Raw genomic sequence first — 16,253 nt, forward strand, 5'->3', positions numbered from 1 at the left:
GCTTAAGCTCAAAAAGGGAATGACTTTCTTGGTGCGTAGGAAGTGAGCTCCCTGCTCATTACACTGCCAGTGGAGACAGGTAGTAGGGGATATGAGCAATGGGCAATGTCACTTGCCAAAACAAGAATAAAGAAATGAATGCTGATTTCTGTGTCTTTACCAAAAACCTGACTTCATGCCTTGGAGGTTTTATTTCTGTGGCTGCTGGGTCTGTGAGTTTGGCAGAGAAAGGGAAACAAAAAGCAAGTCAAGTGATCTGACTCTGGCGTGCTGTCAGGGAAGCATCATGTGCATGGGCTGGGAGATCTTTTATACAGACATCAGCGTATGAGCAATTTTCAGCTGGGTTCCTCCAGCCTGACAGGGTGGTTATGGCAAAAGAGGAGCTGATTGGAAGGCAGAAAACAGATGCTCGAAAGTGTCAGTCACTGAGAGCCTCATTAGCAATGTCTCATGAGAGGCCATGAGGATGATGGACTGGAGCATCTCTCATGCAAAGAGAGGCTGAGAGAGTTGGAACTGCTCAGCTCACAGGAGAGAAGGCTCAGGGGGGTCTTATCCATATGCATAAATACCTGATGGTAAAGAAGACAGGACCAGGCTGTGCTCAGTGGTGTCCAGTGACAGGACAAGAGGCAATGAGCACAAACCAAAACACAGCAAACTCCTGTGGATAATACACTTTTTAACTATGAAGGTGGTTGAACACTGGCATAGGTTGCCTAGAGAGGTTGTGATGTCTCCAGCTTTGGAAGTATCCAAAACCTGACCTCAAACAGCCCTGAGAAACCTGCTGTAGCTGACCCTGCTCTGAGCAGGGGTCCCTGCCAACCTCAACTATTATCCTGTGATCCCATGAAATGGAGCCAGACGCTAGCTTGTATACCTTGTGCTTTTCTGTTGCCCCTCTTCAGAGGGGAAAGTCCCTCTTCCCATGGAAGTCAGCAGAGCATGGCCATGTCAGGGGTATGCCAAGGGGTCTGCCTGCTCCTCCACCTCCCACAGGGCAGAACCCCAGCCTGCTCTCCAGGCTGCCTGTGCAACATGCTTCCTCCTATGTTATCTCACCCATAAGCTATGCAAACAGGCAAACAAACCAGCCGCCTAGCCAGCTGAGAAGGAGGTTTCCCCCATAGCAGTGTTGGCCAGGGGAATGGGGAGGAAGAAGGGCCCTCCCATCCCACTTGTTGTACTTTCAGACACAAAAGCAGCCCAAAGGATGCATTAAGAAGTGCAGCAGCAATGTCATAACTTCACTGCTGCTTACAGCATTGCCACTGGTGCCTTTTATTAGCTCCTCTGAAATGCAAACAATTTAAATAAGGCAGAAAGAAGGGTCAGTGCCCTCAGTCAGCTAATTAATGATGTTCTGAATGCAGTGGAGACTCTTATCAAAAAGCAGCGGGAACACAGGAGGAAGGAAGTGCCCTTCCAGAGATGTTACAAATAGCCTCATAGGCACAGAAATGTGTGTGCTTTGGGCTGGTAAAAAGCAATTCGTTAGAAACAACTGCTGATCAGTGGGGGCGTGCTACAAAAAATGTCTTGCTTAGGCTTCCTAAAATGTTGCTTTGATGCAATTTGCTGGCTTTCCTCCTTTGCAGTTTTCCATTCTTCATCTTGTTTAGCCGGGGGGGATTAATGAGAACTGCCTGTAGTCAGCTAAACTGCCTTTCTGGCAAAGTCTCATGAGGAAACTGTGGATATCAGTAAACAGAGCTGGAAGTGCGGGTGGCCGTGAGCTGCTTTTTTTTTTTTCTCTGCATGTGTAAAGGAAGTAAGAAGTGCAGCAGTCAGCCCCGTCAGGCAGGGGAGATATTTCACAGGAAATAGCAGATGGCTTCAGGCTCATTTTTCTCTTGCAGAAAACCATGCCCAGGTATCTTGAAAAATGGATGCTTCAGGCTAATTTGTCTCTTTCTTTTTGGTACAGTGAGATATATCTCATACATAAAAGCATAAAACAGGCTGAAAAAGCCTAGGCCTTGTTTGTTTGAGTAATTATGTATGCTCTTTATTTTGAAGGACAGTGGATGATAGAAAGGTCAAGGCCTCTGAAACAGTGGGTATAGGATTTCTTTTTAGTGGTAGGCAGTTGCCAGTATAATCCAGAGTGAAAGGGCCCCTTTCCTTATGTTCATCTGGAGGGACATAAAGCAGCAGGGTCCCTGAAGGACTGCAATGCTAGGGCGATAACTTTCACTACCGCATAAGATGCCTGCTCAGCATCATTCTTGCGTTCCTCACCCCCATGTACTACCTCTTGCACCCACAGACCCTGCAGCTGCAGACCAGGGCTCAGGAATGTTTCCTGCTGCTCCTCATCAGAAGAGCTTCCATGGAGGGACAACATGGCAGCAAAACCATTGCTGGTGGCACCTGGGAAGACCTGCTGATTTGCAAAATATATGGGAAGAGAGTGTTATCACAGCTTGTCTGCTCCCTATGGCTGAAAGCTTCCTGGGATGCTGGCAGCACCCGAATGTAGGCTGAGGAGCTTGATGTCTCCAAGGAGGGTGAGCCTCAGCAGCTGCGCTGAGTGAGGCCCAGACATGACTCCAGAGACAACCATGTTGCTAAAGAGGGCTTTCTATTTTGGGTAATGTGCATCAGATGAAGACCCATGTGTGTGGTGAGCAAGAAGAGCTCAGCATGTGAATCGCCATCAGTGACCGTGCCCTGGGACCAACCCCAAGTGGCTGAGGTCTGTCCCCACTGAGTTGTCACACATTTTAGGACAGTCAGGAGCAGGTGCATGTTACTGGGAGCACTGGGGTGGTCATTTCCACACCCATGACCTTAATGCTTGCATGGTGACCTGTCATTACACCTTTGCAGTGACAGTTGTGGTGACACACTCTGAGAAGATCTCATTGTGGTGGTCTGTCCCTGCCAGCCCTACAGCCCTGCCACTCACACTGGGCTGCTTTTGCCACCTCAGAAGTCATCATACAGGACAGAGGGCGGAAAGCCTAAATAGCTGATGCCAGGTGATGAGGACAGTCAGGATGTCCCAGCTACCACAGCTTAGCTAAGGCCTGATGTTCAAACCCACAGCAGACCCAGGAGCTGGCAGCCTCAGCTGGGAAAGGGGCAGCAGGGGAGGGCGGGAAGTGAGATATACCAACCTCTCTTTCCATTGCCTGTCTTCCTCGGGGCTATGCACACTGATCCTGTTTTGAAAGCCCCACTTTTACATATGGCAGGTTGCAGAGATGCAGCAGCCAGGAGAAAAGCAGCTCTCCATCGTTTTCTGCTGATGGCTAATATCAGATGACTTTCAGTCATTCACTCTCCTGCTCTGTGTTCTACTGGGTACTTACTCAGACCATGTTGCCTTCTCCTTGGGCTTGTCCCATGGGCGTAACTGGAGCGATATGCAGCTGCAGGCACAAGAGAACAGCACAACCCAGTTCTGCATGACCTGCTTCTCCAGCGCTATTACCCTTGCCAGATCTTTCTCATTTGGCTGTAGAACTAGCCCACCACCACCTGCCCACCTATTCTTTAACTGCGTTTTCCTTTTGATTGATTTAACAGTCACCACGTATAAGTTCTGCATTTTGTTAATGCAGAATGTTAATTCTTTTTTTAAATTTAAATTTGATGCACCGATTTTATCAAATGTCTTGGGAACCCACCAGTCCAGTCATGGCTCCCTTGATTTTCAGCTTGTTTGCTTTAGTCCTTTCACTCATTTCTGTCTCTTACCTTATGGCTTTAAGGAGTAGTATTCCACTACAGGCCGTTTACCTAGGTATTTAACTCTACCACGCCCCTGACACAATTTTTTACCCTAAGTGACCTATTCCTGCTTTCTTCTTCATTTTCCTATCTCTTCTGCATTTTTTCAGGAAGAAGTTATCCTTAGATCCATGTTAAAGTAAAAGGATTCAGTAGAGATTTGCAAGGGTCTGTCTTGATTCCTATCTATTCAGTACATTAGCAAAACAGATGAGAGACTAGAAAGGCCACACATTAAATTTGGAGACCAGTGAAGGGAAATATTTTGAAGGAAAGTGTTAACATTCAAAATTACCTTAAGGAAGAAGTGGTCTGAAAAGAAAAATCCAAATTGTATTTGGCAGGTACAAAAGGTAGTGTACTCAGGCTAGAATAATCAATGACATGATCATATAGTGGTGGAAAATTGGTTGGTAGCAGTTTTGGAGACGAATGTATGAATGTAATGGTGTATCACAAGCTGGCCGTGGGTCAGGAACATTAGGTTGTTACAAAAAAGTGTGACATGATACTGAAGTCACCTGAGATGAATATAGCTTCCATGAAATAATCCTTCTGAAGCTCATTGGTAAGGCATCAACTGAAATTCTCCTTCTCTGGAGACATTCAAAACCCACCTTGGCTGTGATTCTGTGCAATCTGCTCTAGGTGAACCTGCTTTAGCAGGGGGTTGGACTAGATGATCTCCAGAGGTCCCTTCCAACCCCAACCATTCTGTGATTCTGCAATTAATTTTAAGAAATCCTAGAGAAGGATGTGGGGAAGTAGACTAAGTTGTCTTCAAACACTGCTGAAAAGAAGATGTAATTAATCTGTTCTCCTCATCCATCTGGGAAAGAATGGGGAGATTCAACACCAGCTCTGAGAGAGACATGTTAATGAAGAGGAGGGTGAACCACTGAAAGGGTTGGGAAAGTCCTGGAGAATCTGTTGATGAAGACCTTTAAGAACGGGTCATGCACAGATCTATGAGAAATGTCCCTGACGGGGAGGGGCCTGCCACGGGCAGAGGAATAGCCTTCTTCATTTCTTGAGGCCCCTTCCAGCTCCAGGTCTGCTTCCTGCCCAGACACGAGCCTGCATCCTCTGCTACCACCTCTGTCCTATGCGTCTCCCACAGTCTGACCTCATCCCAGACTCACCATTCTTTTGCAGGAACATGTTTGCCAGTTTCTAGCAGATTGCTGAAATCCACCTCCAGTTTTCCATCTCTTCTCTTTCTCTTGCCACTTTCTCCTTGCCTTTTCCCCTTTCTTTCCCCCTGCACTTTCCTTCTTCCCACTTGCTGCAGTCATCCATCCTGCCCCAGACCTGACACTCAGCCTTGTCCCTCTCTGCGGACAGATCAGGCAGGGGATGGCAAATGTCACCTCTCACGGTAAAGCTCGCACCAAGGAGATGGGTCAAAATTCTCCACTCGCAGGTCGCTGAATCATTGCTCCAGACTGTTTGCCTGGTCACCCCTGCTTTGGTCACATTTGGTTAGGACTTGGTACCTGTTTTTCCCAGCTCCTGAGGACATTTCTTTGCTCGTTTTTAGAGAGAGCTTTGCTTCTGCAGCCCTTGAGCTTAGCGACCAGGCCAGATGGGCTGAGTGTTTTAACCCAATCTCTGCTCTATATGTCTCATCTTTTAGGATTTTCTCTATGTTTTTTTTTTTTTTTTTTTTTTTTAACACTTCCCACATGTGTCTCATACCCAGCCCAAACCCAAAAGACTTCAATTCTAAGAAGTGTTTTTGAGCACACAATGCTGAAGGACTGGGTTTAAAATTAAGCCAAATGAGCAAACATGCCCATAAAAGGAGAGTACAGTGGGCCAAGACCATGTGTAAACTTGCAAATCTGCCCTGGGATTTCGATTCCAGTAACAAACCCATCTGAGATTTGCTCTCGCCGTTTACGCGCTCCTCCAAAAACAAGCCTATGGAGAGTGTGATGCAGCAGTTACCATAGCAGCCAGCACAGAAGAGTCCATTAAGTGATCACAGTCCCATCTCAAAGTGAATTACCAGGCTGCAGGTGAACTTGTGCACCTCAAAAAACGTCTCTTGGGGGAAATATGTTGTCGTGCGTGGCAGAACAAGAGAATGCCGGTCGGTCGCGCTGACTTGCTGCTGCATTGTTATCCTTAATTATGTCTGTGTTGATTTTTAAAAAGTACTGCACACGCTTTTCCTTTTTCCTGTCAGGTGGTTTTTGTAATTTTTTTTTTTTTCCTGAAGGACGAGACAGAATACCCCGGTCAATAGCTACTAATGAAATGTGCTTCAGACCTCCCTGCATTCTGCCACAATTAGATTATCAGCCATCCCAGGAGAGATGCTATTATCTGTGTGGGTGTGGAAAATGATCTATTGCTGTTAATCATTTCTATTATAGTAGCAGGTAGCGTTCCAAACATATCAACACCTCATTATGATGGCTGTTGTTCACACATGGGAAGCTGAAGGTCCTCTTGTATGCACAGTCGTAAGAAATTTATAAAGGGAGCTGGGAGGTGGAAAGAGGATGGATCTTGGTGGGATCCTAGAAGCTCAGGAAAGAAAACATACTACAAACACAGCTCCTTAGATAGCCAGAGGCATATACTGCCAGTATGTGGCTAGTCCTGCACAAAAACTCCTGATCCAGACCTGACATAACCTCTCTTTGTCTGCACCTTACAGCTCTGCCTTATTCATCACAGCGAGTGCTGACTGGCGTGCCAGCACCTTTCTCAAAGGCAAAGTGCAGCTGGGGATATTGACATCTTGACCCGCAGAGGATGACTTTGGGCTTGCCGTAAGCAGAAAACCCAAGTTAAATTAGCAGAGTGGTTATTTAACCCAAGCTTGATGCTCTTCCAGAAAGTCACTTAAAGCCTTTAAACCTCTCCGCACTGTGACTACCATAATAGCCACATGAAGAGCTATTAAAAACTTCCTGTGAAAGAAGGTAATGAGAAAACTATAATGTCTGGGAAAAAGAAAACAAACAAACAAACACCAGCCTTCCAGAGAACTCGGATCGAGCTTGACCTCCGTAAGGTATCATTTGCTTCCTGTTTGCTGCCGAAGCACAATGAGGGTTTTATTCGGGCCCCACCTTTCAGTGTCTGGGTCTAAAAATATAACAATGAACTTGTGACACAAAGGCCCTGTCTTCTGGAGCAGCAGAAGGCAGATCTAGCTGCAAAGCACAAATTGCCCTCTCTTTGAGGCAGCACTAATTTTGAGTAGGTGGATGGCTTTTTTGTTTGTTTGTTCTTCTTCTCATCTTTCTATTTTTATGTTGACAGACTTCGGAGGATTTTGTTAGGATTAGGCCAGACTTACGCAGCTGTTCATTTTGAATGATTGTGGCTATAACCATTTTAAGGCACTTGTCACTATGGTTACCTTGATGCTGTTCTCCATGGTGTCTGAGCTGAGACAGGGCTGAGAAGGAAGGCAGGGCTACCTTAGTGGGTGCATACATGGTTGTGTAATCTGTAAATCTTTTTATTTCCTTGGAAGTGTTGAGTCTCAGCTCCATGGATAAGGAAAGTATGCGAAGGCTTACATTTAGTCCATGCTCAAATGTCACTGAGCTGACTGCTTAATGGTCTTCAGACAGCTCTTGCTTTCATGTAAGAAAAACCTTGGACAACAGTGTGGGAAATGTGGTGGGGTGGGGGTAAAATGACATTTTGGGAGATGATTCAATGACTTAATTTTAATTCCATCTGAAAATTTGCTCTTAAACCTAATGTTGCTTCTTACTGAGCTTTCATTCCTCCTGTGAAACCCACCACTCACGTCTAGTGGGAGTTAGATCAGACGTGTTCTCAGTTTCTCAGCAACAGTCTGACTAATACTGATGTTCGTATGTCTCCGGCTCCCCTGTTTCATCTTCTTTTTCCAGAGTTCACGGCTTTGTTCTCTTCCTGGTTTTTCTGGAAGCGTTCCTGCTTCCCCCTTTCCCTGTTTACATTCATTTTTTTCTGTTATTCCTAAAGCAGTTATATTCTTAGTGGTTATCAGAATAGTTGGATGTAGTCTTGCTGATTCTGTGGAGCTCCTCAGAAAATGGGGGAATAGGCTGGTTATTTCCTTATTGCATTTGTCCAAGAATCAGTCTTTTCCAAGCTTTATCTCATTCCATGGGACATGCCTGAACATGGGCCCTCCTTTTGCATGCACAGGAGTCACTCTGCACCAGCCAGCCCTCTTAAAAAGAGATCTTGGGTGAGTCCCCACATCATTGTGCCAGAGGCTGTGAGAGACAGCATTTCCAGCTGGGAGACCCAAGGACTGCTGTATGAGGGAGGAATCACTAGAGCACTGCTGACAAAGGGTCACACTATGGAAACCTGAGTCCTGTCTGTGAAAGGACACAGTCACTTGCCCACTTGCCCTTTCCATCCAGTAGATCCATAAAACTCCCAGGGTAGCCACCTGGCTCTAGGTCTTGTCTGCAGCCCTTCTCAGCTCTGGAAGATTCCTGAGTATGGCAATTATTGACAGCCTGGGCTAAAGCAGCAAAGAGGTTGCATGATATGGTGGGATAGCAAGCGGTTTGCATGATACAGAATGAATAGCAAAGAAGATGCACGGTATGGCTGGATAGCAAAGAGATCGTAAGAATTAGAGGTGCCAATAACAGCACCAGAGTGGCAGTAGGGATTTTTGCATGGTGCTTACTTACAGTATGGCTGGTGTTAGTCATTTCTTACCCCAGCAGGTGTAAAATCTTCCCATCAGGTTCATACATCTTACTGAGATGAAAGTTTAAGATCTGAAAAAAATTCTGCCAAAGCCAGCATTTGTGTGAGACAGAAATGTGAATATGGGACTATTTTAATCAGCTCTATGTGTCAAAACTAGCTGATTCCCAGAGCCAATTTCTCAGAACAGTCTGGAGCCCTTTCTAGCCAGCGTGGGTTCTCCAGTACTTTTGAGATGGTGATGGTCTGACTTGCTTCAATACGTCCCAGCAGCAGTGTGAAGAGCATAGTCTAAGTGACAACTCATACGCATCCAGCCACGTCTCAAGGTCTTTTTCAAGCACTGGTTAAATAACCTCTCTGACCTGGAAGGCTCACCAAGATGCAATAACTTCTAAATAGGTCTAGATACCATATCTGGATACCCCCCAGCCTGCCAGTACTTTGTGTTCCCCACTGGCAAAGCTAAGGGTCAGGACCCCATCAAAGACAGGTTGCCAATGGCTTGGTCCCTCTCACCTGCCCCAAATTAGTGGTTACATGTGGCAAAGGAGGGCTGGCCAGAGAATGGGAAACACAGTCTGTACCAGGGATGGGCATGCAGCAGGAGCCCCCATGCAGGGCTGTCTCAGTGCCACACCACCGTGATGCCCTGGGGCATGGGGTGCTGCTTTCTGGGTTTGGAGTCATGAGACCTGATGAGGAGCAATGGGCAAGGTCTGATGGCAAAAGTGGCCTTTGGTGTAGTTAAACTGGGGACAGTCACCACCTGTACTGCTGCAACACAGCTCTCAAATATTTGCATGCATACAAAATCAGAGTTGCTTCTCTGCCCTGGACTGCTATGCACTCTGCATTAGTTTTCTTGTGGATCTTTAAAAAGCACTGAACTCATGGTAATTACAAAACTGCTGTGCTGAGCACTGGCACATCGGTTTTTCTCTTTTCTACTTCAGTCTTGCCATTCTCCCTCTCAGAAACCCCAAAAGCTCTTTAAAACAAAACAAAAAAACCCCAAACCCAACCATCTGTGAAATGCAGTATATGACAGGAGTGCAAAAGCAACTGGATTTGCTTGTAAATAAAATACCAATCCAAAAATTCAGTAGATGTTGTATATTTGTGTAAAGGGGTCTTGCAGTGTGTTTGGACAGCTGCTGCTATTAAAATTTTTAAAAAGCCACCTTCTAACTGCCATTTTCACAAATATATAAGGAGATTTACAAGTACTTCAGTGCCAAACTGAAACCTTGGAGCTACCTTTAGAGTTATTTTCAAAATACTCTAAACCTTTGAGTCACATGTTAATTTTTACCCTATATATCTGCCTCAAAGTAAATATATTAGTAATATACAGTCTAGGCTTGCATGTACATATGTCCAAGGATGCTGTTTCAGGGTTGGTTTTGGGTTTTTTCTATCTTGGAGATGATATTGGATAAAATATTTAACTTATTAGGGGGTTTTAGAATTTATTATAACAGTATAAATCTCAGAACTGCAAAGACAGATGAAGAATATTTGCTGTCAAACTGGGCACAAGGTGAACTTAATTCCCTGTTACTGAACAGCACCGACAAGATCTGGGATATGTTCATGGCTAAGAAAGATCTCTTCAAGATGTGCCCTGCTTGCATGAAATGCAGACTTAATTCCATTGGAAGCCCAGGGGCCTTTGCACTGGTGGTAGAGGCAGAGGGTGCAGGAAGACATGCCCCGGGGCTTTTTTCCATTGTGTCACTCAAGCGATTCCCTAAGGGAACAAAGTTTGTTCTTACATTTTTCAAATGCTAATAATATTGCTCCTTCTGTTTTCCTTCAGAATTTTAGTCACCAGTTGCAGTGCCAGAATATAGGGCAGGGACCTGGAGTGGAAGGAGGTGGGACTGCAGCTAGGGGCATTTGAAAGCATATTGCTTTAACTCTTTGCATGCCAAAAAAGAGAAATTCTAGCATCCTGGGTTTAACCCTAAATTACAATGCATGAGGCTGCCTCTCTTCATATTGCAAGGATTTTTCTCCGGAATCCAACGCGAATAGTTATTTGTAGAAAACATTATTTTTTTCCCCAGGTACAAGTATAGTTCAACAATTCCCTCCCACAGGAAAGTAATGCAGAAGCACCAGAAGAAACCCACACCCAAGCACAGTTTGAGATTTTTTTAACCCTGCAGAGACTAGGGGTAGGAAGGTTGCTACATACCATCCAGTACCCATGACATGCTGTTCCCAGCCAGGGACATTGTAAAATCTTTGTTGATTATGTTGGAGCTGCTTTGGAGACTAGCATTTTGTATGACAGGTTTGCTGTCAAAGTGTTGTGTTCAAGTAGTCTGAGCATGGGACCACGTACCATGCAGTCCATGCAGGGGCCCTCTGTGGGCTCTGGCACTCATCTCCTATGTACAGTTTGATCAAGTTATTTGCACACTCTCTCCCAGTTTCATCAGATGTAGAACTGCATTTACCGTATCTGCTAACAGTTATCAGATGTTTTATTCACCCTCCTGTGTGGAAGACACGATGAATGCGAGGATAAGGGGCTGGAACATGTTTCTGAGAGCATATAATCAAAGTGATTTAGATCAGAATCTGAGGAGAAACTTCTTTTGGCAGTAAATATTCCACCTAATCTATAAATAGCTATTTAGGTTGCAAAATACTCTTCGTAAGTTATATCCCTGATTTGTCCTGAGTGAGAAACAAAATGTGGTCTTCAGAATAGAACAGAATAAAATAAAATGCTCCCTTGATGGAGCTGACATGACCTTGGCCCCAGATGGTGTTTTCTGCTTTATGACCCACCAAACTAGCTTACCATGTGGTCAAAATTACATTAAACGTTTCTGCAGTCCTGGCGTATACAGTAAGACGTTCTTCTTCCAAGGGAAGTAGCTCATCCTTTGGAGGTGTTTGTATTGCTGTCACCATGGCAACCAGAAAAGATGAAAGTCAGAACTCAAAAAACCCCCAGAATGTTAGCTGAGGTATGGATGGGCAGTCAGATAGTAAAACCATACGCAGACTTTTAAAGGAAATGACTGCTCTGTATTAAACAAACCTAGCAGAATTCCTAGTGCTGTAGCCTAAAAATAGCACTCCTGGTTTCATTAAGTGCAATGGCTTTTATAAACGCCTGTTAAAGCAGACATCAGGAATGGAGGATTCTCCCTCTGATGGGAGTGAGGTTTCTCCAACCTGCTTCGCAGGGGATCATATCCCACAGCATCGACTGCTGCCAAGCAAGACCATTTGTTGTCCTGCTTTTGACATGGGTTTTGTGAAACATGGCTGTGTCACTCGCTCCGCCTGAGCTGGGCCGTGAGAGTGGGTCTTCAGATAAACTCTAAAATCTGAGCCCTGGACATGGCACTTCGCATCCTACTGCAGTAGTCTTGGTTGAGACTCGTTGTCTAGTTCAGCTTGGAAGCCATTCTTTGGTCAGCTGGGATTTTGGTGTCATCCCGCAGTGAGAGTATCTTTACCCTACTGCGTAAACTGGGGGAAAAAACCAGTATAATTCCATAAAAATTATTTTCAGTAGCAGAGAAAAGCCTATATTTTCCACAGAATTGGACAGAAGACTGATTATTAAAATGCAGCTAGAGAAGCTACAGATTTCCCACAGTGATATTCCATTAAGGCATGATTTGGCCTTAGATTTGAACTATGAGTCCCTGTCTAAAATAAAACTAACTCTGGCTCAGGATAGTGCCTCCTCACTTGCTCCCAGGTTCTACCACAGATGAGTCTGGCAGAAATGGTAATTTAAAGACGGTTCTCAAATCCAGTTGCACACTCCAGGATGGGCAAATTTTGTCTCTTCCACCATCATATTCATGGTAAGATTTGCTTAAATCACTCTAAAATATTGCTTAATCTCATAAAGGAATGGCTGTGTAGAACAGGCTCCTTTACTATTAAATGGAATAAATTCGGCAAGATTACTCCAGGTCCTCCTCTTTACTTATTTATCATAAGCTAATAAAGAGAGTCCTTTTTCCCTTGGTGAATTTAGGGATTAGGTAAATAAAGCTCAACATACTGAGTCATATGAGGACTTGCTTGTTAAACATTAACAAGCACCCAGCCTTTTCAAGTGTCTGCTTACTGATACCTCTGTGGCAGGCTTCATGGTTTGCTTTTGCACGTTTTTTGCATGCTGCATTAAGCAAGCACGGCTGTTTGCGATTACTAGAATAAGATTCTTTTGGCTTTGTGGGAGCCAGTCTGTCTCTCTAGCAAAGGCAGGCTGCTGGTTTCATGGTCTCACCACTTCTACAGCCTTCCTGGTCCTTTGCCTTCACATGCTCCATGTGCTCTTGCCTGCCACAGCTCATCATTTGTTTTGAAACTCTGAAGTGCAGTTTATCTCCCATTCTCTGTTTGCAGATGACGTTGCAGGACAGTTTTTTTTTAATGAAAACGGATTACAGACAGAGCCATATTTACTCTTCCAGCAAGGAGCTCCAGTAAACCTAAGGTTCATTAGGGAACTCTGTAAAGGCAAAACAGAAGCTCAGCGCTCCTGTGGCTGCAGTTGCCTCCAAAGCAGTAGTATTTTCTGATCTGAGTGATGGAAAGGAATGTAGAAGGAATGATGGAATGGTAGAAAGATCCAAGGAACAGTGAGCCTGTAACCACACCTTCTTCACTGACAATGATGTCTTTCCCAACAGCTTCTCTGCTCTCCATGGGTCTAGCTGTGGATGTGGAGGAAAAGTGGTCCAAGTGGCTATGCAGAACAGCATCATTAGAAAACCTCGCAAGTGCAGGAGGAGAGAGAACAGGGGGCAATGATACACACTGCCTTGTTGCAGGGTGGACTGTATGGTCAATGCACATTCAGCCTGCCTTTCGTGAGCTTAGATTGGCATGCAAGGCTTGCAGAAATCTCTGGCTGGATGAAAGGATGAATGTAGGACATGTCTGGAAGATGTGGAAATGAAGATGGTCACTTGCTCATTCTACCCAAGCTAGACAATACAAGTCTGCTCCATGTTGGTGGAAATTTACATATATGTTAATGTGATGGTAAGATCACAAGAAGCACTAGTCACTAACTATAACTCTGGGTTATAGAAAGAGCCAATACTCAGATATCTACACCATTTTTGTAGACACAACTGGGGACAGTACCAGTTCTTAAGGACCTTTCATCCATAATCCTCATTCTTCACACACAGATTGCCTTCTGGTACCTTCCATAAATGAGATAGACTTCCCTACCCCTACCCCCCCAGATACATCCACCACAGTGGACACACAGAACCACCTAAGCTCCTACTTATCTTTAGTGCCAATTTACACTACATGGAACAGCAATACCTACTGTGTAACCTGCTGGTGCTTGTGTGATGCTGTGCCTAGCACACAGGACAAATGAACCTGTTGTAGCTGCTAGGGGGTGTGTGCTGGTTTCAAATCCAAGGTGTTGACCAAGGGCCTGGATACACTCAGTAGTCCCATAGACTTGCTTTCGCTCTAACACCTAAGACCAGCTTCACCTACATGCATGCACAGATCCGGTAACTGGTCACAGACAAAAGGCTTCATTTGAAATCCAAATAATATTGCTCTTCTGCTTACTCCCCCATGGACTGTCTTTGCATGTGTCCTCCTGCAGTATAGAAGCTTTGGTCTCCATACACAACCCATAAAAACAGGGACAGTAGAAGAGAAACAAATTATGTCAGAATAATCGAAAGCTTAATGGGAGCGCAAATGAGGCAAAGTCGCTATATCTGCATTTATTGTCACTAGTTCTCAGATTTACAGGAGATCCAGCAAAATGTAATTTGATAGTAAGCCCAGCTAGTTACAGTATCCAAGGAGAGTGAAAATCCCCTCAAATTGGATGAAACTTGATGCTGCCAGCATACTGCTGAATCCCCTCCAGTGTATTTCCAAATCACATTCCTCCTTACTCTGCTGAGTGCTGCCCAAAGAATCAACAGTAAATCAAGTAACCTACAATATACTTCTTTTTTATAATGCATCTATAAATTTCATGGAACTATGGATTTCTTCTTATGAAATTCAATTTGAGTCACTCAGGGAAACATTTCCATACTGAAAGGAACTCCTGGCTTTCATTGTACTTATACTTTGCCTTTACTGAATTGCAAACGCTTTGATTTAAAGGGACACAGCCAAGGTAAAGCCTGCCTGCACAAAAGCCATTGGGCCCCTTTACACTTGGCAGGAAAAAAATAGGCAGCTGCTGAGCTGAGCAATCTCGTCTCCGTCAACCACTTGAGGATGGGCACAACGTACATGAGCTTATGAGTGATGCTGGCTTTTCTGTCTCCAGGTTTGCTGCGTCATGGGGAGGACGAAGCAAGAGCCTGGGTATAATTTCCAGCAAGGCTGACTCATGGAGGAAGCTGCTGCTGATCTCCCTTGGGTCCAAGGAGCACCCAACACCCACCTCTGCATTCCCATCCCTGGATTTCTGTGAATGGGGCTTTCTGAAAACGTGTCGTTCTGAGCAAAATAATGGGTGCACAGTATGAATTGGGTAAAGCCTTCATGACACCAAAACTGATAGGAAATAGTTTGTTGGGGTTTTGTTCGTTTTGTTATTTGTTTTTTTGTTTTTGTTTTTGTTTTTTTAAAGACTGTTCCATATAATTTCTGGGTTCCCCAGGCATTTCCTGACAAGCTCTGCTCCCATGGTGTTTTGTAGCACAGATAATCTCAGGTGCAAATGAATCAAATTTTGCTGTTAGTAAAACAGAGAAGAGTGTAGTGCAGCAGCTTTCAGCTTATGGGTCATAAACTAATATCACACAGTCTGCAAAAGGTACTTAAAGGTAGATGTACTGCCAGCAGACTCCATTCCAGTATGCATAAATGCAACACAAAATGTTAAGAAGGCAAAAACTTAGAAATGACTGAAAACATCAGAGTTGGAGAATGAAAAGGGAATACAAAGGAGGAAGTGAGACTGAAGCTTATGCTTAAAAGCCACTGAAAGAAAATAAATTCAGGAAAAAACCCTCAGTTAGACTTGGATATCAGTGCAGTTTTCTTTAAAAAAAAAAGAAAAAAGGCACTATTAGGTGCTTAAACAAAGTATAGACACAGATGGTGACTAAAATAACAGAAAAGGACATCCAAAGTTTGTAAATACAAGAAGAACAGAATGAAGAAGAGGCAATAGAAAACATTTGTGTTTGGTTTGAATGACCAAGCTGACCTCTTACTGTGTCTTTCTTTATGGTAGTTGGTCCCATCCCTCCACATGGACATGCATCATGTATCACTGCTTTCTGAGAGCAAAGGTAACGCACCATAAGTTCCCTGAAGCACCCACTGAGGCCTGGGTTTGCTGCTGCTGGTGCACGCCCCTGGCAAAGACTTCACTGCGCTTGTCACTCCGGACGGTACAGAGCCACTGCACAGAGCCGCTGCTGTACCTAACAGCATTTAAATGTCACTGTGTCCAGATGTAAATTGAGGGACCTCTAGAGAACACACTGACCAAAGACAGTTTTCTACCCCTGACAAGTGTGGACATTGAATCCAGTGAAACAACTGAAGCAGAGCCCACAGGAACCTGGGGCAAAGAAGAGGGAGAGCCATGATGTGGGCTGGACAGCAGACCTCCATTTCTGTCATTGCACAGAGACCAAACCAGCTGCACTCGGTTGCTCACAGATGCGTGGGCACAGCCAGGAAAATCTATGCAATCCAGGCACGCTCTTGTGGAGAAACCTGTTTGAATCCCCTGCATCACACTTTTCAGCATCAAGCTCTAAGAAATAGAGCATCAGCAGGAAGGAGTATTGGAAAGAAAAAGGCTAAGGCTGAAGTAATAC

This window comes from Falco rusticolus, chromosome 2 (assembly GCF_015220075.1).
Source record: "Falco rusticolus isolate bFalRus1 chromosome 2, bFalRus1.pri, whole genome shotgun sequence".
Classification (NCBI taxonomy): domain Eukaryota; kingdom Metazoa; phylum Chordata; class Aves; order Falconiformes; family Falconidae; genus Falco; species Falco rusticolus.